The sequence below is a fragment of the Pecten maximus genome, chromosome 7 (genome assembly GCF_902652985.1).
Source record: "Pecten maximus chromosome 7, xPecMax1.1, whole genome shotgun sequence".
Classification (NCBI taxonomy): domain Eukaryota; kingdom Metazoa; phylum Mollusca; class Bivalvia; order Pectinida; family Pectinidae; genus Pecten; species Pecten maximus.
In genome coordinates, this window is record NC_047021.1 from 33,978,356 (window position 1) to 34,004,548 (window position 26,193).

General features: G+C 36.8%; 1 protein-coding gene across 2 annotated transcripts in view; it reads right to left on the reverse strand.

The window, feature by feature from the left end:
- Positions 1 to 23,462, reverse strand: part of LOC117330661 — a 59,832-nt gene extending 36,370 nt beyond the window's left edge. Inside the window, exon 1 of one of the 2 annotated variants that reach the window (XM_033889095.1) lies at positions 22,912 to 23,462. The gene's annotated coding sequence lies outside the window, so the exon portion shown is untranslated. Of the gene's footprint in view, positions 1 to 3,857; positions 4,673 to 22,911 lie in introns of those variants that run through there. The other variant, XM_033889094.1, reaches the window with a different exon arrangement.
- Between the last annotated feature and the right edge of the window lie 2,731 nt (positions 23,463 to 26,193).

Genomic DNA, 26,193 nt, shown 5'->3' on the forward strand with positions numbered 1-26,193 from the left:
TCGAGACCGGCGTACACTTTTCACACAAACCGATATATCATAGTAGCCTCGATTTCAATATTATCGCGTCACTCGTTCAAATATAGCCTTGAAATGGAGTTATTTACAGGAAAGATTTTTCCTGCTCAAGTCAGACACTAAAGGTCAATGAATGTAGGAATGGACATCTGGGGGCCAAATGAAATTTGATACATTTCCGATACTTTATTACGTGGTCGATGACCGCCTTTAGATGACGTCATGTAACCTACTTCCTGAGTGCGTTTTATATTGCCATAGCGTCCTCTTGATAAAAGGTTGGGCAACACACTTTCCTTTCCTCAGGTCCTCAGGTTTTCTCCCTCAGTAAGACACCTTGCGCGATTCAGTCCGGCCAACACGCGTGATTAATATAAGTTGGTATATCATGTTTCGCAATTGTTGTAAAATAAATAAAGTTTACAAAATACAAATGTAACGTTACTTAAGGACAATGTCAACAAACTATGTGGCAACTGACAACGCCTGGTAGAGTGGCACCTCACCTAGTCCCCTTTTATTGATAACCGGCGACCAATTCCTTGCAGCATGCTCTTTGCTTTTGTGGATAGTTTGAATAATAATTCTCAATAGGACTAACACAAAACTACCACAACAAAAATAAAAAATAAAAAAATAAATGAACTTGTTTTTCTAAATTCAATTGAAGCTCTGAATTATCATTAACTAAAATCAGATAAAATAATAATGTGTTCTTAGATACCCTCCTCCACGTAGCGCATCATCTCACAGCGTCTTGCTGATCGCGCACTTGGATGTTGATTGGATCAGACACAGGCGTGTCGTTACAATCACTACAAACACGACCGTTTAATTGTATATAATGTAAAATCTCTGATATCCTACTGATACTCGTGCGTGCTTCAGATAAGATACCCAGGCCTACAGAATCCCTAGAACAGATTCTATTTGATGTGGATCCAGTCTTGTTAATAATGACGAGCTCTCAATTTCACGGACGAGTTAGCTCACTTCGTAACGAGTAGAGTCTACAACTGCTCTCCACAATTGCATAAACATTGTATATAGCTCAGAGCAACCTTAGTTAACTCTGTCGAATATTTTTCAGATAAATACAAACATTTTAAGCAGGCCGTTGAATAGTATAAATATACGAAAATGCGGAAAGGAATCAGTGTTTTGTCGTCGTCGTCGCCGTCGTTGTCTTTGTTGTTGTTATCGTCTTTATTCATTGAAAGCGCAAAAGTTTTCCTTCAAACATCAAATGCCTCGCTCAAATCTACCATCATCGCCGAATCCCGATTCATTCAACCACTGAACAAATACGAATAATACCGAGAGCAGCCGAGCTCTCTACATCCTTATCGGCATCATAGGCCGATATTACATCAAATATAGGTCAGATTCCTAAGCTAGTTCCCATGGCAACTTTATGCCGTGGTTCGGGGTTGTCGTGATCGAAAGATGGTGTGCGTTCTTGAAGTTTATTAGATTTCCTGTACCGCTAATGAGCTATCGATTTATAAACAAGCCTAATCACCCGGTGAAGCTGTGGGATCTTCAATAAACATTATATAATTAGTAAGAATTTTCAAAAAAATGTTAAAATAAATTACGTTTTTTAAGAGCTTTTGCATCTTGGTAACGATAATATGTTTAGCAAACACATCCCGCGAACATGGATAATTAACTAAATTTAATACTATTAATGATGTGTCGCGATAGCAAGAAACCTTCTCTTAATGAAATAAACTCTGAGAAAATAAAGCACAAAAAATCCCTGTAATTGTATTTGTAGAAGCGAAACGTTAGACGAACCTTGGGGAATTCGATTTCGCTCACAAGTAAACAACACCGGGCGACTAACACTGGATTTCAGACAGTTAATGTGTTAGAGCTTAGCGTTGTCTCCTTTACTAGTCGTTCAGTTCAGGTGTTGAGGACATTGTTCAGGTTTAGGTTCTAGTGCTTAAACACCAACAAAACTGATGACGTCATAGCGATGTTTTTTTTTTATAATTCCATGAAACGTTCATTTTTTTGCGATTTGATACACATGTAATAGATGTTCTTGTGAATGCAGTATTGAAAATTATTAATTTTATTGAAAATTATGAAAATTACTGAAACTTATAAAATTTATTGAATAATGGGTTTTTTGCGCCTCACAATTGACGTTTTACCATTTCTTATCATGGGTCTTTTGCATCTTCCATTCAGATTTTGATATTGATTTTGACCTGTTTCGTATCCAGTCACCTCCTATAATCATTATATGCCCTTAGCATTACTGACGAGGCCTTGAATGACGATTCATCTGTATGGTATAGTCTAATTTAATTTGGATGTACAGAATCTAACTGTAAATTTGTTAAGAAAGGTGATAATATCTTGTTTATCCTTTGTACAATCCTTTGGAAAGATAAACGTAGAATATAAATGTTGGCATATCACATCGTCATCATTTACAAAATCAATTTTCTGGTAACATGGAGCAATTTGCAGATATTTTCAAACATGGGGATGTTTTCTATAAGTTCAGAGACATAAATCTTTGCAACACACAACTTCCATCGAATATCTTTGTGTAGTTCAAGGCCCAAAATCATAGCTAAACAAACATTTTTGCTAGGTGGAAATTCTACCAATAGCAACTTCACCCTATTCCCAGGTGAACGTTCAGCTGGCAATACTCCCAATGACAGATAAAATGACTTATAGATACGGTCGTTTGTCCAGTTTACAGGGTTTCATTAGACTAATGAACATTAGCTTGGTATCACATCAGATGATCGTGATCCTGTCTTGTTACACGAGTAAATCAAACACAACATCAACAATTGGCTACTGGTAATAACTTATGTGGGGTTTCCCACACCGACCCTTTCTGTTATACCATCCTCCCTTGCCGAATGCGAATGATCCTTGCTGTTCAGTTTGAGGTAATACGTTATTTTCTATACTCATGTGTGTAACTCCGTGCAAACTTCAAACATGCTACCATTTAGAATTGATCAGAGCGCAATAAACGATGACGTCAATGATTTCGATGGCAACGTCATCATTAAAAACATTTTTTTATCTAAACCTAAGCGAGAAAGACTCAGATACATTCTGTTTTGGTGTCCTTTTCATTGTATTGTATTACACAGTGTATTTTTAAATCTTGTGAACACAAAGCATAAACTTGTGCTAATGCATGCGTCATACTTAAGTGGAAATTGATATGTTTCAAAACCGCATTTCCGTATCAAATGATAATAAAACATTTTCTTATCTGATCTATTGAGTTTAAAGATAAAAGAGAAACAGGTGTTGCCACAATTTTGCTATTAGAACATGCAGTATCATTTTGATTTGAATCAAACGTAAGGCAAGGGACTCAAAGCTAACGCATGGTCATCAGACTCGAATGATTCAGAGGATGTAGTCCTTTTTTTTTCTAAACGTAATGTTTAGTTTTATACTACTAATATTTTCTGTCTAAAAAACTTACTTCGCGGAGTTTATATTGCTTGATCAGACCTATATGTTTTCCTCCACTTCCGGTTATCGGACATTCGAGGGGCCACGGTGGCCGAGTTATTAAGGTATCCCGACACTAAATCACTAGCCCTCCACATCTGGGTTGCGAGTTCGAAACCTACGTGGGGCAGTTGCCAGGTACTGACTGTAGGCCGGTGTCTTTTCTCCGGGTACTCCGGCTTTCCTCCACCTCCGAAACCTGACACGTCCTTAAATGACCCTGGCTGTTAATAGGACGTTAAACAAAACAAACAAACCAAAGGTTATCGGACAAGACCTGCATGATCTGCACTCATAAATGTACATTATGTTTACTAGTTGTAGTAACATACCTGACTGTGTTGGTTCCTGCCCGAAAGGTTCCGAAGACCAGTTGTCCAGGAATATCACTGACCAATAGTTAGTATCCACTAAGAAGTTCCAAAGCTAATAGACAGACGTTCCGTAACGACTGACCACGACTGGCAGCCCCAGATAACCTGTCCTAGCTAATGCTACAGATCTACTTCAACCAGACCAATTTACACAACTGTCACTTAATCTGGCGAGGAAAATCGACATTTGAGATTGTACCGACGCGCGCTGATGTTAATCTTTCCGTTTACGAAAAGGGTAATTATGACAGATTTTAGAAATATTGACTAGAATCTAGAGTTATGATGTAAGTGAGCAGTGATAAAGGGCTTAGTTTTCCCGGAGTCAATAGTCAGCCATCAAGACTATTGATCCAACCGGTAAAACCGGCAGCTGTGTATGGACTCCTTGCAATAAATTGATTTGCGGTATAAGAAGCCACGGACAGTTCAAGCGGCAGTAACGAAGAAACGTGTCTCAAGATTCACAAACACTTGAGTAAAAAATCTCTTGATTCATTTGTAACTTCGTTACCCCGGGAGCAAAAATAGCTTTCTCTTGTGTATAAATGTTTGTAAATTGAATAAAACAAAGCTGTGTAAACTCACAAAACGTAATTGTACAATAACACGGCTAGGCAAAACCTAACGAAGCATGGAGGCATCTGTTATAACTCCGTGCACGTCTGCCGTACAAGCGTGTGTTCTGGCCGTGAATCACAGACACCGATACACTGTTGATCTGTATACATACGTCTGCATGTGAAATGTACGTGCAGACCATGCTTAGAACATGATAACCTGCAGTGTTGTGTCGAAAACAATTAGTCTACCACCTGACCATCCGGTGTTTACCTAATTAATCACCTTTGACCATATGTTCCGACCCCTGTCAGCCAAGTGAAAGGCCCTGTAAAATTCGTATGCATTGTATAAACAGCCTTATGTCGGTATAATAAAATTTATCGCATTATCGATATCACTGTTTCACTCGAATGGTTTCAAATTATTATATATGTTATTTAAGTACTTATGCTGATCAATGATACAGTCACACATGGTCATCAGTGTGTTTGGATATTCAATATCCTGCTTTTTCTTCCGAACAATACATTTGGATACAGTGAATAATTGCATAATATATACCTATAAAATTCATCTCAAAACATTAGTATAGAAGCTCGAATTAAGTATGCATGAACACAGCACTAAAGGACAGCTTGTATGGTGTTTAATTTAGATCAATTGCTAGGTGTCATATGCTCAACATATTGTGTCTATTGCAACACCTGCAGGTGACATTCACTGAAAATGAATGTCATGAATGCCAAATGTGTCGCTTACAAAACAGGTATGTGTATTATGGTAGGCGCACGTTGTGTAAATGTGTATCCAGTTGATATAACAAGCGTGCCTCATGGTTGTGTATGGAAGGTGTTCTTGAGACTGTTTGCTAATTGGTCAATTTGACATGGGTAAACAATGTAAGACAAAGAGTACCAAACATCATATATATGTGTCTGAAGTCCCTACAGAGAACCATCGCCTGCTATCATTAGCTCTCTGACATAACTTGGAACACTATATGCAGTTAAGCTCTAGATAGTTATAGCAATACTCGATAACATTTCGCCTCATTATAAAACGGTGTATCTTAAATGAATTCTTCAGCTAGAAAGCACAGCGTTACTCAGTGTAAGTTCTGTATAGTTTCCAAAACGATTCCACAACTGTTCCTTTATGCATTTTGAAATCAATTTAGGGGAATAATACAGACATTTTTGTTGAATATCTTCTAAATTACGTAAAACGCAGCCATCGTGTAACAAAAATGCAGATCGACAGAAGGTTATTTGTATCATGGTATCTTATCTTTCCAAAATTTATTTTTGTTTCATTGATTAAACCTACCATACAAATAACAAGCCATTCATTCTGGTACAAATATTAGGAAACACATATCAGGAAATGATGTCGATTTCTGCCAACAGCCACAGACCAACACAGAGGTAGCCTTGTGTTAAAACACATGCCGACCGCCTGCTAAGAAAACATGCTCAATCAAATATCGCACGTCTTTCAGAATCGGACGATAACTTGATGTGTATATATATACATATCAAAGTTCATCTATCTCGTCACGTGATAGGTCTTGTATCAAAATTACATACAAATAACTTATATCACTATTTGAAATGAAGCCAAATCACAAAAATATGAAAGCACAGTCAATTATGCATGTGAAACAGTCCAAGGAGTGTTAAATCGTAATTATTAATGATTGGTTTCATTACGAAAGCTTGAAAACACACAAGACTTTACAGTCTACATAGTACGTACTACAGAGATAACATTGAGATTAATGTCCGTCGTGTGTTAACATTGTTTTTATTTTTCCTGGCTGATATAGAACCATCAAAAATACTTTTGTTAAATAATGGACTATTATGTGTTTATATGAGGTACACAAAAATATTGTATCACGGAACGACTTTGATAGTTAAAAACAAACAAACAATCCTTTAATATAACGTAAGGCATGGTAAGCTTAGAATGCGAAGTTGATGTAGGGAACAGAAAATTAATGAAAATGCACATAAACATGAATTTATCGTCGTTTAAAAGTAAAACAAATATTATAAGCCCAGAGATTTTAACGGGGTCGCTGGTGAAACAAGTGTTGATTCGGATGTCGGCAGAAGAATCCACATACGAAAACCAATGTACCATCGTTTGGGAAATAACTGGCCCGACAGACATCATCCCTCGCCGACAGTGTGTCTCGAACGTGTGTCCTAAGGGAGAACGCTCATCACGACATCATTCTACAGTTAGCGCCCAGTGATAAAAACTACCGAAAACAAACGACCGACACTGTAAGTAGCACTAAAGTCGAGTAAGGAAATATAGGTTCTCAGTATTGCCATGGATACAGTAGACAATTTCTGGTAGGTTGCTTCATGTCCCCTTAGCACAAAAAGGAAGTTCCTGCAAGCCATGCCAATAATATAGCATTTATGTATAAAGGTATGGCCATAGGAAAAAAACATTATCTTAAAATGGAGAAATTTTAACTTAAGGTAAATTTTCTTTACTAATAATACTTATTAATTTTACTTTAATACTTTTCTCATTGCAAATTTTATGCAATGGAGCATACACGGGGATTATAGATTAGCACAAGCCAGTGAGACCGGAACCACATTCTGTAGGCGACTCATATTGGTCAAGAATAGTGGTAGGACTAGGTGAACAACTCAAAACAGACCACAATTTACGAAAGCAACTGATGTTCGGCGTGGTGTTAATAATTAAAATCTTTGGACTTGTGTTCACATGTTCACGATGCATTCTATCATTTGGTCCATAACTTATATAGAGATATTCTTGTTTAAAAAGAGAGACTGAATTCAGATGATCAAAGTGAAACCATTGGCATGATTTACGAATATCGTCCAATTCTCTAGCCAAAAACAATAACTGTATTGAATAACGTTCTGAATTATGCATGGTTCGTATCAGACTTGTTTCTTTATGGTGATTTCGCGTGGTCAGTGATTCTATTTTCAGCTTTGTTTTTTTCCCGTCCAGTTGGTAATTACGTTTTGTTCCTAGCTGAGTAAACAAACGTTACTGCAGGTTATCCGTCATTCGAGATCACGTTTGACACTTCAGGGTAGCCCTATTTCCGCCCACTATCGATTATCGAACACCTGCTCGCCCGATGTTATTAAATCCATATTCACAAGAGATTATACCACTGTGCCTTAACACTTCAAGTGTCAGAGTCAAGTTTTGGTCGTGACGTAATTTGCTGTAGGGCGGAAATGGGAGCCGAGTTGATGAGAAACGAGAGGTGCAGAAAGGGATGCGTCTAGGTTTGACAGGTAAAGGCCAAGATAGCGGAGCTTCAATATATGAACACGCGTGGCGCTATAGGAGGAGCGATAATCAGTGGAGTCTCCAGCAGGTCTCAAACATACTTCACTAACTCCTGCAATAAATATTTGAAATCCAATTTCTACTCTATAATTGTGCGAGAGGCGAGCGTCATGCTGACGTGTTATTGAGAACGATAGATTGATTCATGTTTTTCATGTGCGTTGATTCTAACATCATTCCTTAAGTTACAAAATGTATAACGTTGTGTAGACCGAGATCTCGTCCATGCATTGGAAGTAGATATTTTTTATGTTTTGATCATGTTTAAATGAAGAGTATTACGCCAATAACGACACCAGTACAAGTAAGTCGATTGCCAAACAAAATCGAAATAGTCTGGGCATTACTGACAATGTATGATGACAGAAGTTCCTGGTTTCCGCATTCTCGAAATATTCTGGGCCAGAGTCTACCGTCAGAGAAGTATATAATTATGAAATTGTTTTGTAAAAGTTTCTGAAGCACTGATCCTGATCAAGCATCAACGTAATCCTATACAGTATCCTGTAAGTGACCGCGACCAAAGTCACCAATCGTCTGACTTCCTATAGGGTACTTAATTACCATCAAGGACGAACTTTCGCTTAATTGATTTGGTGAAATTCGTCCGTGATACGAGTTAACCTTGGTGGAAGCACATACCTCTTGTATGCAAGCTTAACTATGTTATTAGGATTAGTATTAATTATGTCTAATTTTTTTGAATTGCACAAAATTTCTTGTTTATCCAATGGGAAGAGAAGTTAGGGGAGTTTTGTCAAAGTTGTGAATAACTCCAACATATAAATCTTAAAAACGATGATTAATTCTGAAAGAAAAGGAAGAATTTTCATCAATACCATTTTCATTCAATTTCAAGACATTAATCAATACTATAACAGAGTAACTGTATTACCATGTGGCAACAAGTGTCTAACAATGAAAGTATTATACAACCTATACTTGTACATGTATAAGTTACAAGTTGTCTGGCAATGAAGCCCGGGATTATTCTACATACCTACTTGTACATGTATAAGTTACAAGTTGTCTGGCAATGAAACTCGGGATTATTCTACATACCTACTTGTACATGTATAAGTTACAAGTTGTCTGGCAATGAAGGCATTATCCTTCATAATTGTACCTGTATTCCCTTTTCGCTATTATACATTTAAATGGTGACGTCATATCTAAGGCGGTAAAATTAACAGGTAATCTATACCTGAGCGACCCAATCAGCAGCCTACAAGTTGTAAAGTACAGAAAATCTCTAGTATTAACAGGTAAACAGTACTGTATTTTAGATATTTTCGCTTTTCTTGCCGCATCTAAAATAATCCATGTAATTATTTCGGTAACTATGGCAACCATGCTGGACTCAAAATCGTAATTATCAAGACATTTCTGTGTAAGACGTGATTGCCGTCTTCACCGCTAATTAAATTTTCCTTTATGTCTCTTTGATACTCAATTAATGCAGGTTTTTTTGACAAATTTTGTCTTCAATTAGCGATGTAAAAATTGCCAAAAACCCGAAGTGGATTTTGTGCCGTAACAGTAACAATGTAGCTTGTTCTGACAAGTACATTTCTTTTTCTCTCTAAAGTATAATTAACGTTCTTCACAGGCATCATTTCCAACTCCCTGCATCTTCAATAAAAGTATAGACGTAATTTCTGAAGAAACCGTAAACCAAAAAGATGAAAGAAATCTTAGCATGAGCATGCACGTCTCTTTGAAATAATGAACCACTGCTTGGCTGATTATGGAGCCGTTTCATAGAACGTTATCGAGTGATGTGCATAGAAATTACGTTTTTCCTCACAACTGTTAGTCTGAAATATAAAATCCATGTGCAGTTCATATTTAATAATGTTGAACATGGCAAAATCACGTTAAAGTAGGCGATTTCCTTTCGTTTGATATGCCATTTGCATGCATGTGTGTGCACAGCCTATATGAATTAACGATCTGATATAATGATCAGCATGAACAGTAATTAAATATCCTGAAGTATGGACATCTTGTATGTCTGAAGCCAACAGTTTCTAAAGAAAAGGGAAGTTAATAAAACACCAACGGTTTCTCAAGGATTTCCCAGCCATTCAACTATAATTTGTGAGTCGCTGGACGATGATGCTAGATCAGATCGGTAAAAAAGGTTATCCATTGATTCTGATACTGCCCCCCCCCCCCCCCCCCCAATTTGGTTGGTCCAAGTTTAAGGATATTAATTTAACATGCAGTTTGAGTAAGCACTACACTACACGACAAGATTAAACGCGACTTATTGCCCTGATGTACGGCGTCAGAGAAAACATAAGAACAACAAGGTCCAAGAAAAAAGGCCACGGAGCAAAACAATAATAAAGGGATGTTTTATGAAGATATCAACTGTTTTGGTCGCTTAAGCTGTTGCAGGGTGATTCCACATAAGTCGCCTCTTGGAGAGATAAACAAAAAAGGCCAGAAACGAATGAAGCAGCTATATTCTATTCTAAATCATCGACATCTAGGATGAGCATGACACCATTTTGTTGGGAAAAGAAATATTAATATTTCAGAAATATTATATATGTTTGTCAACACAAACTTGATTTTATATATTTTATTTTCTTAAATGAAAAACAAGTTCGTTAAAGTATACAACCTCGCTCACATGGCATTTCATGCAGAAACAAACGCTGTGTTTTTCTTCGTTCGGTCAGTCCGGCAACATGTAAAATAGTATCGACTTTAGCCAAGTAATTTCAAGTTACGTGAACCAAAAGCCAAATAAAGCAGCTGTTCTGGGGTAAAAATGCGAAAACAAATTATCCGGGAAGTGTCGATCAATCTCCCTCCCAGAGTTAAGGCATTTACATATGCAATACAGTCCTGTCACTCAATCAAGAGCATATCAGTCAATCTTAAATTATATCACCGGCAAATGTCGGTAAGATATAGTGATATATTGAGACTATCAGTCGACCCAACCATAAAATCTCCGAAAATGTCACTCAATCCGACTACAGAAGTTATCAAGTCTCTAAGATGGAATATCTGGAACTTTAATTTAAACAAATAATTATGTACACTATAGATATTGTCAGTTATCTAAGAAAAACACCGTGCCCAATATTATATTACTAATTCCCAAAGCTATCTGGAGTATATTTGCTATCATTAAAATATGAGTGCCATCAGTAACTGTATGTTTGTGTTAAGTCCATATATAAAGCGGAAAAAGCGTTGTAGCACAATCTCTCTCTCTCTCTCTCTAACGTATTGATTAGCTATCTTTAGCTCTATTTAAACAGTTCCCTACAACACCGACAATAAAACAGCTTTCTGGAATAACTATTAATTTGGTGAATATCTCCATGAATAATTCATGAAGGATTCCTCGGTTGACGAAGAGCTTTGAATACCGGCACCAGACCGTGATGCCGTGACGACTTCGAGATTGGCCGTCAGTACGGAACCGTGTACGAGGGTTGTGCGTCCATGTCAATTAACAGTAAATATTTATCTCTAATAAAGTGCGTCTCCTCCCCAGCCCTTCTAGGCGGTCATGTTGCGTGATCCCCTCGTCTTTACAATGAATCCAAGAAAATTGGCTATTTCTCCTCGCTCAGAGCCATGTCTATTACGTCATTTCGATTCCATTTCTAAGTACTTGTGTCTGGAATCCCTCATCATCTAGATGCATATCTCGAGCAGTTACCATTTCATAGTCAAACGTAACAACCAATCCGAATTTTTATCGGTGTTTTTTACACCAAATCTGAATATGAAATAGTCTACATTAGTTAGTGTACAGGCAAACATTGCTTACAATGTTTAAAACTACTTGCAACAAAACCCCATGTATGGTTTATATAGAATTTAGCCTGGTCATTACGTTTCCGTAACGCCCATCGTAAGCATGCTTCGTCTCTAAGCTTTGTCTCACTGAACGTTTGTCATAGACCAATCCTTCAAACCTCTGTTTGAATGCTAGTCATTCACCTTTTTTCATTATAAACTGGATGACAAAACAATTTAGTTACAAAATCTTATCATACATCAAGGAAAGTGGAACTATACAATTGTGATGAGTTGGATGAAGTTGGATTAAGTTGGATTATGTTGGATCAAGTTCATTTACTCTGAGAAGATATCTTAATTATGGGCAACGGATCTATATCAGAGATACTGGAATTTACTAATGTAATGTTATGGAACATCTAACCTCGGAGAAGACACCATTATCAGGGAAGATGGAATTATACTAATGTACTGTTAGGGAACATAACCTCGGAGAAGACACCTTTATCAGGGATAGTGGAATTATACTAATGTTTTATTATGGAACATCTAACCTCGGAGAAGACACCTGACGTGAATTATATACATAGAGAGAGGCACAATATGTTTAAAGATATAACATTTTCATTCAGCGGCGTTCTTTATTACATATAGCAAATATAGAATCATCAACGACCGAACACCCTAGATCTGCATACTTTATCAACACTGAGCTTTTCTGACACAGTTTAAATCATATCTGCGTAGTGTCTTGTTTTTAGAGGAAAATATGTCATAGACATCCTTAAGAAAGACAAATCGTCATTCATAATGATATGCAACGTACACAGCGATCTAGAAAACAAAATGAATTTTAAAACACTATGTTTAAGCAGACATCCAATATGTGAAACCGATTAGACTTAAACATCTGTGAATTCTAAATCTGAATCCCAGCCGTGTGCATTTTAAACAGGCTTTGCTGTCGTACAAAATTCTATATTAAATACTCTCCGGGCGAAATTTGATACATTAAAAAGGCATTACATAGCAACAGTAATTTACCTCATTCCCAGCTGGTCAATGGATATGTGCACGGCATCAATAGTTGATGCGTCTGGTGCCGGCCTGTTTTCATTGGGGTAAATTTTAGAGGAGAGGACCGTTTTCTATATTAACTTGAAACATCCATCACATTATGACATGTTCAAATACACATCATCTAAAGTAGGACCAAATATCCCAGTGTACTTAAAATATCATTGTAGCGTTGGCTCGTCTTCGAGGAAATAAGTATTTACGACATCTCGCACGAGTTTACGAAAGTCAATTACACAAAATGTATACATTTCGCCAAGTACATGCATGTCGACCGCGCGTAATAGCCCAGATATAAATCGTTTTCTATACAAACTCAGACACGTTTTAACTTACACCTACATTAGAATAAATCACCTACCCTTGATTCTTAGTCTGTGATGAAAGTGGAAACGTAATTGCGGACAATCCGACTTCATTTGAAACGTAGACGCCCGTGGAAATTGAGAATGTCGATTACATCGTGTGTATAGAAAGTCTGCCTGTGTCGTGTATTGATGTCCGGTGACTAGAATGTTGAAAAGTTGATATCATGTATCGATGTCTCCAATGTAACAATACACTATTATCAAGAGAGACACTGGGAAACGTTAGATAACAGCGGCTCCATTAACAGACAGTTCTCGTTATATCTCATTCTGTGTCCTAACTCTTATCTTTAAAGGTAGGGCTAATATATCAGTATATTTCGATATATAAGTATCATCTCTGCTGGACAATTAAATTGTATTTAAGTGTTTCGAAAATTTGGATAATTACACTTTAATATATTTCCCCTTATTTTGAGATTATTCAAATCCAATTCTTACGACCCATGTACATTGATTGATAATTGACAACGATTTAATAGAATAACGAATCCTAAGATTTATGTAAGAGAGAGAGAGAGAGTAAGATCTTTTAAAATTTAAATATATATTATTGTGTGGTTGCATTAAGTTATTTGCAGGAAAGCAGTGATATGTGAAACATTTGTAAAGGTTTCAATTGAGAGTGATATACCAACAAAAACAACAAGTGATCCCAATGAGGAAACGAAACCGCAGTTCCTAATCAGGATCAATGCCAAGGACAAAATAGGAGCAGAGGAGTTGTTAACAAAGATATGTTAGGAGCGTTCCGGGAGGGGAAGCGTAACCAAGGTCTTGGTCAAGCCTCATTTCATGTAAGTCGCATTCTCAAACTTAGAACAGGGGAAAGAAACAGGTTAAACTTTACAACGGACAACAACGACACCCTTCATCATAACGAAACAATAATTCCAACTCAAAATCGATAAAAAAGAGGTCAAAATATGAACACAAACATAGATTTGCATGGATTCTTTGAAAATGTACAAAGGGAAAATAGTTTCCAATATGCATATTCATCAAAACTCGCTGAAAGAAACATCAAACAATAAGTCATCAATCACTGTCGTCATGAACCAAGTTGATTCTGTAAAAAAAAGCCACTGGTTATATTTTGTTCTACATTACCAGATATCTATTGTGTATCTTTTGTTACAAGATAACTTTTCTGTAACAAGATATTTTTTCTGTAACAAGATAACGTTTCTGTTATAAGACTTTTTCTGCAACAAGACACATTTTCTGTAACGAGAAACCTTTTCTGCAACAAGACACCTCTCCTGTAACAAGATAAGGTTTGCATTATCTATTTCTGGAGGGGTTTATCTAGTGTTGCAATATGCACAGCACCTCAAATGTCTCTCCTTTACATCACATTGAATTTCTTTAGACAATGACAAATCCGATGACTTTTCCATGCTCAAGTTTTAACATAGTCATTTTTTTATTCAGCTATGCATTGCTGATAGCAGTGACGGGTTACATAATGGTTCCCTGTAACATTTATTCAAGGATTGGGATGTTTAGCATAGAAATTCGTATTTTACTTTTCGGTTTCCTTTTGGCGGTAATAATATATTTTAAACAAATCAATATTACAAAGTGGGACACTGACATTTTTGTGGGAAAAGATCTTTGGATGGCAAATGTTGATGAGAAACGATTCAAGAAGATTTATCTTGTTTGAATAATAATCCTGATAAGATAAGTCCTCAACAACAGCGCAGTAAATTTCACAAAAGTTCAAATGTTACAAACGTTGCAATTGAAGTCGTTAGTTTCTCCTATTGCCTGATGAAATGCCCCACGCAATTCCGATTTTAAACATTAATATCTTTAACTGATAGTTTGGTTTTAAAACATTTACAACCGAAATATTTATATTTTCTTGTAAACGATCTGACAACCCGAAAACCAAACAATCTTGTTTAATGAACTGATCACCATAGCAGTATATCTTTTCTTGAAGGAAAACCCCTTACACAATTGAATATCGATACCTTATATTAGTTCATCATGAAAAGGAATACATTCAGAACATTTTATAACACTTCTGTTGTCTATTTGGGAAATAATTATATATCCATTTGGGAGATTATTTAGAATTACTGATTAATAAATAGGTTTAAGTATTGGTTTCTCAATCTACTCGATAAAATTTATACGCTGTGTTCGTTTATATATTCACAAATAAGTACACATGCATATCTTTTGACAGGTGTCATTTGTTATCATAAACTTATTTCGACTGAACTTACAAAATTTATATTGATGCACCTTCTTCACAAATGATTGATTTACAGTTAACTGTATATCATCATTTCAGATTCCTTATAACTATATCTTAAACAAACTGAACCTAATTTCTAATATCAACATTTTCTGCTTTTGTTACGATGATCTGAATGGTTTCACTGCTAAACAACCTTTTAGTAATTCATGTCATTAAGATACAAAAGACGAACTTGAAAGTTACAAACGAAGATTTATTTTTTTGCGATATACTGCATTGCCTCAGTATAATTACAACAATATTAACTTGATGGGAGAAAACATCAAAAAGAGATATAATGTATTTATCAGTTTTAAATTTGTGGCGGAAAGTATCTACAATCTGATATATTTAATATTTATTTTCTTTAAGGTTATTCTTTGTAGGCATGGAGCTTCAACATCAAACTGGAAAAAAGAAGATATATACCATCCTTAATAAAACTTTCAAGTACACATTCAATTCCTGGCGTAGCAGGAAATATCAATTCCAAAAGGTTGGTTCACGCCAATATCTCGTACATCTCGTTTCTGAAGTCAACATGTATAAGCTGTGTTTCCATGTATATGCATGTGGCATTGGAACTAAATCGTGGGATTTCAATTTCCTAACAGAATTACTGTCACAAGTGCATACAATAAAGAAACACTTGAACTGACTCAGCACTCAGAAGTGGCTGTTCCGCTTACATCGAGGGCTGATGTAAATCATACGCAGTACCAACAGAGGGGCCTGTTTAAGTCATAGAGTTTCAAAACATTAAAGCATACAGGTTTCGCTCACTCCGCGCACTAGTATCACATAAATGAAAGTGAAATGTGATCATTTGAAGCCTTTGTAATGGACAAAATGGTCTTTATGATTAATATACATCTATCTACAACGCCCAACATCATCTGCTGTTTTTATGATATTGAATTGTACATATAGTAAGACGTCTAAATTCTAAGTATAATGTACATAATTTAAAGTTTAACATTAGAATCTCGATATAAAGATTTGTTTATAGACAGAACAAAACAAACACTGACCCCAAGAGCATGGTGGAATTGGATATTTGTCATCATGTCTTTTTTTGGGGGGGGGGGGGGGGGGGGGGGGGGGGGTTGATGGGGGAGTGGGGGAGCGACCAAAACACTAAATCTGCGTCCTCATTGCAATATTCAAGATATCTTCTTTTCCTCTCTTCACAACCAACGACATTTTGATATCGCCTCACCTGGCAATACGTCGGGTTTGGCCCTAGGATTGAACGCCCGCCCACACGAAAGCTGTCATGATTCTGTTCCCAGACCGGGATAAAACCAAGCTCAGTGACAATGGTACGTGATATGATGTTATCTGTTACACGTTCAGCTTCATAAGCTTACTGTAAGAACTTTATGGTAAACTGGTTTTCAGTTTATTATTTCCAGGGGGTGTAGTGCAACTACGTCCGGGTATGGCATTTCAATGTGATTGCGCTATAAATTTAGCGGACATCGTCTTCATCTGATTCTAGCTGTTTAGATGATGTAAAATTCTAAACCAACAAAACAGTCTATATACTTTCGACCTCTTTCCTTTTTAATAATATAATTACATAGTCATATACACTGTCATATAGTAAACCCGTTTATAACGCCAGATTAAAACTGATAGTTGACAGGATAAAGAGGTTTTGTTGTGTATAAACCATGGTTTATTATGTATATCAAGTTTTATGTAACAATGTACTTATATACAATGATCAAGACAGAGGGAGAATGATATAAATTTACAGGGTTTACATTGTTGTTTTCATTTTTAAGGGGTGGAGGGTGGGGTGGGGGGCTGGAAAGGGTACTCTATATACGTAAATGTAGTAAGTACTTTTTGTCTTTATGTTTGTTTGTTTTTTACTATACGGGTTGTTTTTTTCTATCCAGCATGTATTCCTGATATTTATAACATATCCTATAAATATCCTACGTACTTTCCGGCAGTAAAAATGTTACTAACCCTTATCTAGTGAAGATCATACAACAGATCTTGGTATTTCTATCGAGTACTTTTACCTGGTATTTCTACTAAAGACGTTCGTTACACCTCTTGGTACGTCTAGCGATGGTTTGTGGCTACCAGTATAGACATTTATGAATCGCCAGGTCTCTTTAGGCGCGCGACAAACCTTTGACGTCATATCTATTTATAGCACCGAATTCACGCGAAGTTGTATAGGATGATATTCGAATGGACAAGAATATTGCGAGCAATTGAGAATAGAAAAAAACTAGAAAGAGAGATATTGACAGAAAGAAAAAGTGGGAATGGACAGTCAAATGCAGGATCATGTACACTACTTGGGAGATAGCAAAAACATTCAGAGCGTCGATGGAGCTATGTCATATTATTACCAGTATTTCTAAAATTCTGCAATTTCACTTTCATTTTCTAAAAACGATGTTTATTTCATATTTCCTCTTATCTGAAACAAATCGGATATAACCACCGTTCTTGTTTCTCTATAACAGGGAGTCACAATGTAGAAGAGCATTACCAGCATGGAGGGAAGCATGGTAATGGGGGCAGATACGAATCCAAAGATGCGGGAGGTGTCCCGGGAATTCTGGAATCCAGGATTGTTATTGTATCCTAAAAACCTTGTATTTCTATCAAAATATTCACATCTGGACCGAAACCTCGCGATAAGTCCCGGGATTTACCAACGTGGAAGGTAGTGATCTGATGTTCTTTTGGGACGTACATCTTATCAATACACGCATTTCCCTCAAGACGCTTGTTTCCTGGTTCATGCAAGGATAACGTAAACATTGAAACATATGTCCTAGGATTACTCCTGATGGGAGGAGAGACGGAAAATGTTTACGTTGGGCTGTGGGAAATAACAACAATGTTTTAACTCGTTCGAATTCGTAACACTATTTATTTACCGTTAAGAAATTCGTTGTGTTTCATTTGGAACTAGTTTTGTTGTCTTAAACTAGCTAGCATAACAATGGACTTTGCTTTTCAGTAAAGCGAAAATATTCGTAGTTTGTGGAAATCCGAGAATCCCAACACCTACAGTTCTGAATGTAAATACAAACCTTTTGAAATATGAGTTTGTATTCTCATTAGGAGATTAAAGAATAAATGATAAATAAAACAAAATATAGTGAACTGTCAAATATATGTACCTTACTTCTGTCAAAATGTCAAAAGAAGTGTACCAGATGGAAAGAAGGGTACAGAAAAGGATGAGGATTCCTTTTCTGTCCTTATATTAGGCCGCAAAACAATACAAAACCAAACCAAAATTACATTATTGTACACGTTTAGTTCGTTTGTTATGGAATTGATTTTCTTTATAATATTTTACCCTAATACTTCATATTTCAGATCAAAATTTAACTGTGTGAAAATAAATATAATCGTATCAGGAATTAGTAATGAAAAAATGCCCTGTCCCTGTCATGGGCTCGAACTAGCGACCTCTCGCTCTCACGCCAAACATTTTTTTAAGCCTTTTCTTCTTTCTCTCTCTCAAGGCAAACTTCCTGCCACTCGGCCAAAGGACATTCCTCAGCTAGTCTTAGACAGTAAGGTGGCCTTTACTCCACTTCTATTAAATTATGACTTTTTTAACGACATTTTGATAAATATTTTTTTCTGACCATCCCTCTCCAAGAATTAATCATCCTCTAAGAAAAAGAACATCTCGCATGCAAAGTTGCTTCTGAAAAAGATCAAGTCTTATTTGAAAATTCAGAATGCCTTTGATTCGTTTTTTACGTAACCATATGCACGTGTTCCCGTCCATTAGCGACTAGTAACGGGTCAACAATATAGAGGAACAGGATCATGAAGCGTTGGCCAAGAATGCAATTCAAATAATATCAAAACGATTTAACTCCGAACTTTGTAATCTCGCGAGAATTATATGCTCTCTACAGTCAGCCTCTGTTATCCAGCCACAGTTTGGTATTCAGACATGTGGCCTTACCGATTAGAAACGAACACCTCTACACCGATTAGAAATGTTCAGATCTAAATTATGATATCATGAGTAGGTTTTATATCCTCCTGATTGATATTTTAGTGCAGTTATGAAGTTATACTTTGATTCATGTATAAAAGTCGTTGTTTTTATGTATTCTTCATCTGCACTTCACAAAACAATTTCACATTCCTTCATTTACATAGATTACTTGGCAACAAGGTTTGCATGCATATAAAACAAGCAGTGTTTATATATATAGTGTGGATGCTTATGTTATCAAAATTTATAATATAGACCCGTAAACACATTTTATGTTGTTTTTTTTTATTAATTGCATGTAGTTTGTTTTACTGTTGACAGTGTTTCGATTTAGTTAGCGTTTCATACTAAATAACGGCTCATTGTGGACAACGGATCACTGTAGAGACACTTGTACATTGTACATATTAATGAAGAAAACATTTCATTAGAGTTGTTGTTTTACTAAAAATAGCGCTCCGCTATCTATTGTCTTTCACTTTGGTGTTTCATTGAAGTAGTCTTTCAATAAAGCTATCGTTACAATTCAGATAGATTTGTGTTTCACGGCGGTTGATGTTTCACGGCCGAGTGTGTTTCACGGTTAGTGTTTAAATAAATGAATATGTTCGTTTGTTTCATTGCGTATAAATTGTATATATACATGGAATGTTCATCACTCTGTAGAGTTTAACTACGGAGAGTGTTAAGATGTAGACATACAGATCTTAAATAAAGGCAACTTCGAGTGTTTCACTGTAGGTATCGTTTCAGCTATACATGTGAAGTGTGAATACACAACTATTCTGTCACTGTGTATAGTTACAGAGAGAATTTTAATGAAGGTAGTGTTGTAGTGTGTCACTATAGATGACGTTTTAATGAAGGTCGTGGTGTAGTGTGTCACTATGGATGACGTTTTAATGAAGGCCGTGTTATAGTGTCAGTGTGGATGACGTTTTAATGAAGGTCGTGTTGTAGTGTGTCACTATGGATGACGTTTTAATGAAGGTCGTGTTGTAGTGTGTCACTATGGATGACGTTTTAATGAAGGTCGTGTTGTAGTGTGTCACTATAGATGACGTTTTAATGAAGGTCGTGTTGTAGTGTGTCACTATGGATGACGTTATAATGAAGGTCGTGGTGTAGTGTGTCACTATGGATGACGTTTTAATGAAGGTCGTGTTGTAGTGTGTCACTATAGATGACGTTTTAATGAAGGTCGTGTTGTAGTGTGTCAGTATGGATGACGTTTTAATGAAGGTCGTGTTGTAGTGTGTCAGTATGGATTATTTAAAAAATAACTTACGAGTGTGAAATAAATTCCATATCCAACAATTTCGAGTCGTGTGACCTGTTTCTACCACAATAATATCGGCTTGAATCAAAGGGAAACGTGGCCAAGTACAATTTCGCGTATGCAAATAAAGTGTACCGGTGACGTCCGGGACCCGGTGATGTGACGTCATTAGATTATTGATGACGTCAATAACAATTGCGGCTTGGGTCAAAGTTCACCGTGATCCAATCAAAATGCGTACAGAGTTTATACCACGTGTAGTGTGTCACTATGGATGACGTTATAATGAAGGTCGTGTTGTAGTGTGTCAGTACGGATGACGTTTTAATGAAGGTCGTGTTGTAGTGTTTCACTATAGATGACGTTTTAATGAAGGTCGTGTTCTAATGTGTCACTATTGATGGCGTTTCACTACAGGATTTTAGTCACACTAGAGTGCTCTCGAACCTGATCCGAATGATTCATAGTCGTTGTATCTGAACTGCCTATAATATTTCATTTCTCTTTTGACTGTCATATCCTGTAGAATTTGAATAATTGAAAACCTTTTTGTAAATTTTCGACCGAGTTTCCCCGATAGGAATATTTCACAATTTACACAACAAACTGTTTTATACTGTGATGAATACCAAGCCCTAGTATAAAACAGTGCTACAACCAAGTTTATGTTAGGTACCCTCATTCAACCCGGAGACACCATACCGAGGGCTGCACTGAATTATTAACAGATACATAGAAATAGAGTTGAACGAAGGAAACCAGTAACACGATTACCAGACAAGCCATATATATATATAGATATATCAATTATATATATATATATGATGAGCTGTTACCGTGGAGCTGAGTGGGTCGTGGAAGGACGGAGAGGGAGGAACGGGGCGGGGCGCAATGTCGATAAACAATGAAAACGGTATACACATTTGCATACATGGCTGCATTGGTAATATGAAAGATATATCTAATAATTATCTTTGAAATTGATAAAATGATCTGGGGTAGCCATATATACAGCTATGTTATTTGGTGGCGCGTGAGTTATATTATCACGTGTTTGCGATTTATTGATTTAAATATCAGTCAACGTTCTGCAGAGGCGTAATATTTTTCTGCCATTATACATGTATTATAGTGGATATAGATTGGACTTTGTGCAATGGTTAAATCCATTGGCATACCCGACAACGACAGAGAGTTACCGTGTACTTATTACTCGGAACTCCTCAAAAGTAACCATTACGTCGTAGCGATAATGTCAATGTTTTGTATACGATTTTTGTTTGGAACTCATCTAAAGCCACACTCGCATCATGGAAATATTGAAAAGACAGTAAATTGAAAACCTCTATCATACAAAGATGTTGTGGCGGTGCCGATTTGTGTACCCGATACTTTCAAAAGATTATCCGGCATCCCTCCAATGTGACCGGGTGGTGATGTCAATAGTCATACCATGATACATGCCGGATACAGCGAGAAAGTTTAAGTAAAATTATCATTCGGAACCACTCTACAAAGTACCGTGACATAGTGTAATGTCAACAGGGTTGCCCTATACATTAAATTCGCAATTCGGTACCCCTTTGTAGTAACCATAGAGCAGCTAATGATATACAAAACACCAACATCCTACCAGTATCGTAAACGTGTAACCGAATCAGAGTAATTTAGGTAACACGAGAAAACAGTACTGATAAGTGTATGTTAAAATTCTAGCTCTGTACATAGCAAGTCTACACGAAGGAACACGTCGACAGACCTTCATATAGCAACATGTAATTACTAATTAATTGTGTCATACCACTGGTAGATCAAATATGTTACTAATTAACTACATGTAGGCTATCTTCATATACACAAACTAATGTCAAGACCATTTTATTTCCAATTATGACGTAGTAGGTTCGCGAGAGGTTTTTGACATTAGAATAGTGGTACAGTATAAACACATCTTAATCAATATACAAAAGGGCGACAGACACCTTAAATACCTACTTTCGTAATAATACAGGTTTTATCTACAATATCGCGACGGGAAACCATCCCTATTGACCGTTAGGGCCACAGATGTAGACTTATAACGACAGGATAAGTTGATCTAATATTGAGGACAACCAGCACAGCTGTCGCTAATGTCTTCCTAAGAACCAACTTATCGGCGAAGTAAAACCGACTGCTGTTTGTGTTTGTTGTGCTGATGCCGATATTATGGCTTACACAGTGTAACGACAATGCTACTTAGCTAAAAAGGCTCATTCCTACCCAGTCAACATGCTTGAGGACTAGATACACAAACGAAGGTGTGGGGACAGATGGCAATGTATTGATAACATTAAACATACCTGTTTATGAAGGCGACATCCGGGTACTCCGTGAAGATTGTACTACTCTTTCACTAATGATGTGTATCAAACTCCGTGGTTGTGACTGAAGTCAGCTGAGAACGTGTACCTAGAGGCTACAACATAGCTCTACTGATACGACTATACACAAAACACCAGCGCGCGTGCAGCAAAGCCGAACGTTCATTCATAAAAAATAACCCGTGTCACACGAGTACACACTTTCCTCCGTTTGACGTGTGTATGTGTATTTTCTAAATACGTTAATCTTTTGTACATCTGTATGTGACCGAGTTGGTTACAGTGAAATCAGCCACTGTATACAGCTTCATGTCAGTTACAGTTGAAAACACAGCCACAGTACACAATTCGAGCGATAGTCTTGTCGGGCACAACGCGTAACACTTTCTCTGCCCTGTGTTACCGCCACAATTCGTGGTACTGCCGTCTGCTACTAGCTGTGATACCACTAACTATCTTTACCAATTTGGTGGACTGGAGTCGTCCCCGAGTTTTACGTCGAATGGTATCAGACCAATTATGATCGGTCCTTATCGGAGATGTTTGGAATGCTGTATATATGACACAGCAATGTCAAAGATCATTGATCGAAATATTAGGTAGTTCATGAACGGGCGCGCGAGATTCTGGGAGCTAGTGGCAGCATCACTGCACGTGCTCACGGGAAAACCAATACACGTATTAATTGGATTGTTGGGGTCACGTCCGCCCGGGCGTGTTAATGAGATTTTCCCCCAGGGGCCCAGGACATGGTTCTGGACAAAGATGTTTACCTAAATACAAGTCCTTGTGTTTAACCTTACAACCTTTCATAATAGCTCCTCCAAAGACAAAAAATGCATGCAAATACACGCTTCTGTATTATTGGCACAACAATACTCGTTTATTTCCGGTCTACTGATTGGCCCTCTTCCGGTTTGCCTTTGTCCCTCAAGAGCTCTAGAATCAAACATCGATGACCAATACTTTCTAAAAGAAGTTACAATAAAGATCGACATATTGGTCAGGTAATATTACGATTTCCCCAATTCTTAACCTGAAATATGTTTCCGCCTTTCGCCTTCAACAACCAACACAAAGAAGTCAAAATCACACAAAACGGAAAGCAACAAAACTTTTTACAAATTATATGATATTTCCATCATTGGTTAATGGTTTACAATGATCTATTTATGTATTATGTAATTGTTGTACTTTTATCTTGGTTTTCTTTGAAGCTCGAGGGATCTTGTGGTTATGTTGTGGAACTTTCTGCAGTACATTGCAGAATTATACAGGTATCACGTGTGTGTATATGTAGCTTAATCAGAGCAGTAAAAGATGGCGGGCAAGTCATCGGCGTCCATCACGAGCTTTGCAGACCTTAACGGACATCTTCACACTTTTTCCTGATGTTACATTGTACATTAATTTCTACATTAATTCTGTCAAGTTAAAAACTGGAATAAGATATGCTCGTAGAACAATTTGTGAGTGCATGCAATGGAAAAGGTATTAATATTTCTATTATGTTTTCGTATATACATGTAATTAGTTTATTGTTCTATAGAAAATACTTTTAAATGCATCTAAGTATTTTTTTATTATGATGACTAAACTTTACTCTCCATATCTCACGGAATGACAAACTGGGCAAAGTGAGAACTACATATCTAAGGGCGCTTATAAAAAACTAATAAGTTAAAGTCTACTTTTTATGAATTTCGTCTTATTTTATTTTTCATCCATACACAGCAGTACCAGTATAAGGGTACCTTTTTCATTCCAGCTATGCATTTATATATATTGGCGTTGATACGTAATTTATATTACATTAGCGGGCTTCAAAAGACCTCTAATTATTTTCATGAAAAATGCATAATGTAGCTCCCTAGTAGTAAATCAATTGATAAGGAAACCATACTTTGCATCTGAGTTGCGTTTCGTTCCATATTATTACTTAGTTTTGTATTAACCAGCTGAATTCCATATTATTCTATATCATGGTCTATATCGACACTAACGTATCCTGCCAAACGTTGTTTTATGAACATAGCAATATGTCTCTGGTTCATCAGAAGAGCTATATCAAATACATTTCCCAACTTAACTCTACGCTTGCCGACTCGCGATCCGCCATTTTCAATAATTGACGAAGCCTTTCAGATAATGATTTCCTGATCGCGAATCGCTGAGAGTGAGTGTTATTGGAAGAAACAAAATTGTTTTCATCTTATGCAGTCATGTTGGGAAGGAAATAACATTTACAAACAATTTATTTCTGTAATGGATATTGTTTCAAGGAGCAGTGTTTCGCCGTCTTTAATTTCGTAGATGAAGCTTATGGTGGAATACTAATCAGATGAAATAGACATTTTGTTGGCCGCCATAACACTTTTATACTCGTCATGATATTAAGATGAAATGATATTATCTCTAGTTATATGAATTAACCTTCATACGGCATTTGTCTGTACAAAAGACAATGCTATGATAAAAAGGCCAGCACCGGCGACAAACTGACAAGGAAGGACAAAATTGCTAATGGCTTTGGTTTGGTTTGTTTTTGTTTAACGTCCGATTTACAGCCAGGGTCATTTAAGGACGTGCCAGGTTTGGAGGTGGAGGAAAGCCGGAGTACCCGGAGAAAAACCACCGGCCTACGGTCAGTACCTGGCAACTGCCCCACGTAGGTTTCGAACTCGCAACCCAGAGGTGGAGGGCTAGTGTTAAAGTGTCGGGACACCTTAACCACTCGGCCACCGCGGCCCCTTGCCAATGGCAAATACAAAACATTAATTCTAATTTGTATACATTCATATGCAAAGTAATGATTCTCGCTCTATACCAGATTCTAATTTCTACTTAGTTTCTATACAATTTCAAATTTGACGATACCACAAGCATTTATATCATTGTTGCAATTAATGTTTTTATTGATATTGATGAAAATTAATGTAATGTCAATATTTTCATTTGTCCATCTTGCCATGCATTGTATAGTATTTGGAAATCCATGTAACGCATTTTAATTTGTCTGGGTGACTAATAAAATCTGAAAATCTGAGATAATTCACGTGATTAACACTAAGTGGCCAATGAAAATTGCAAGTAGCATTTAGGGCAGAATATCAAACGACAAATACTAACGGTAATTATAGGATAGATGTCAATCATGAAAGCGAATTTTAGGACATACGGGTCACGATTAAGTACAGGTAATAGTGATATCGTGGCATAGGCTTCTCAGCTAAAGACTTTCTTAAAACATTTTCTGTACTA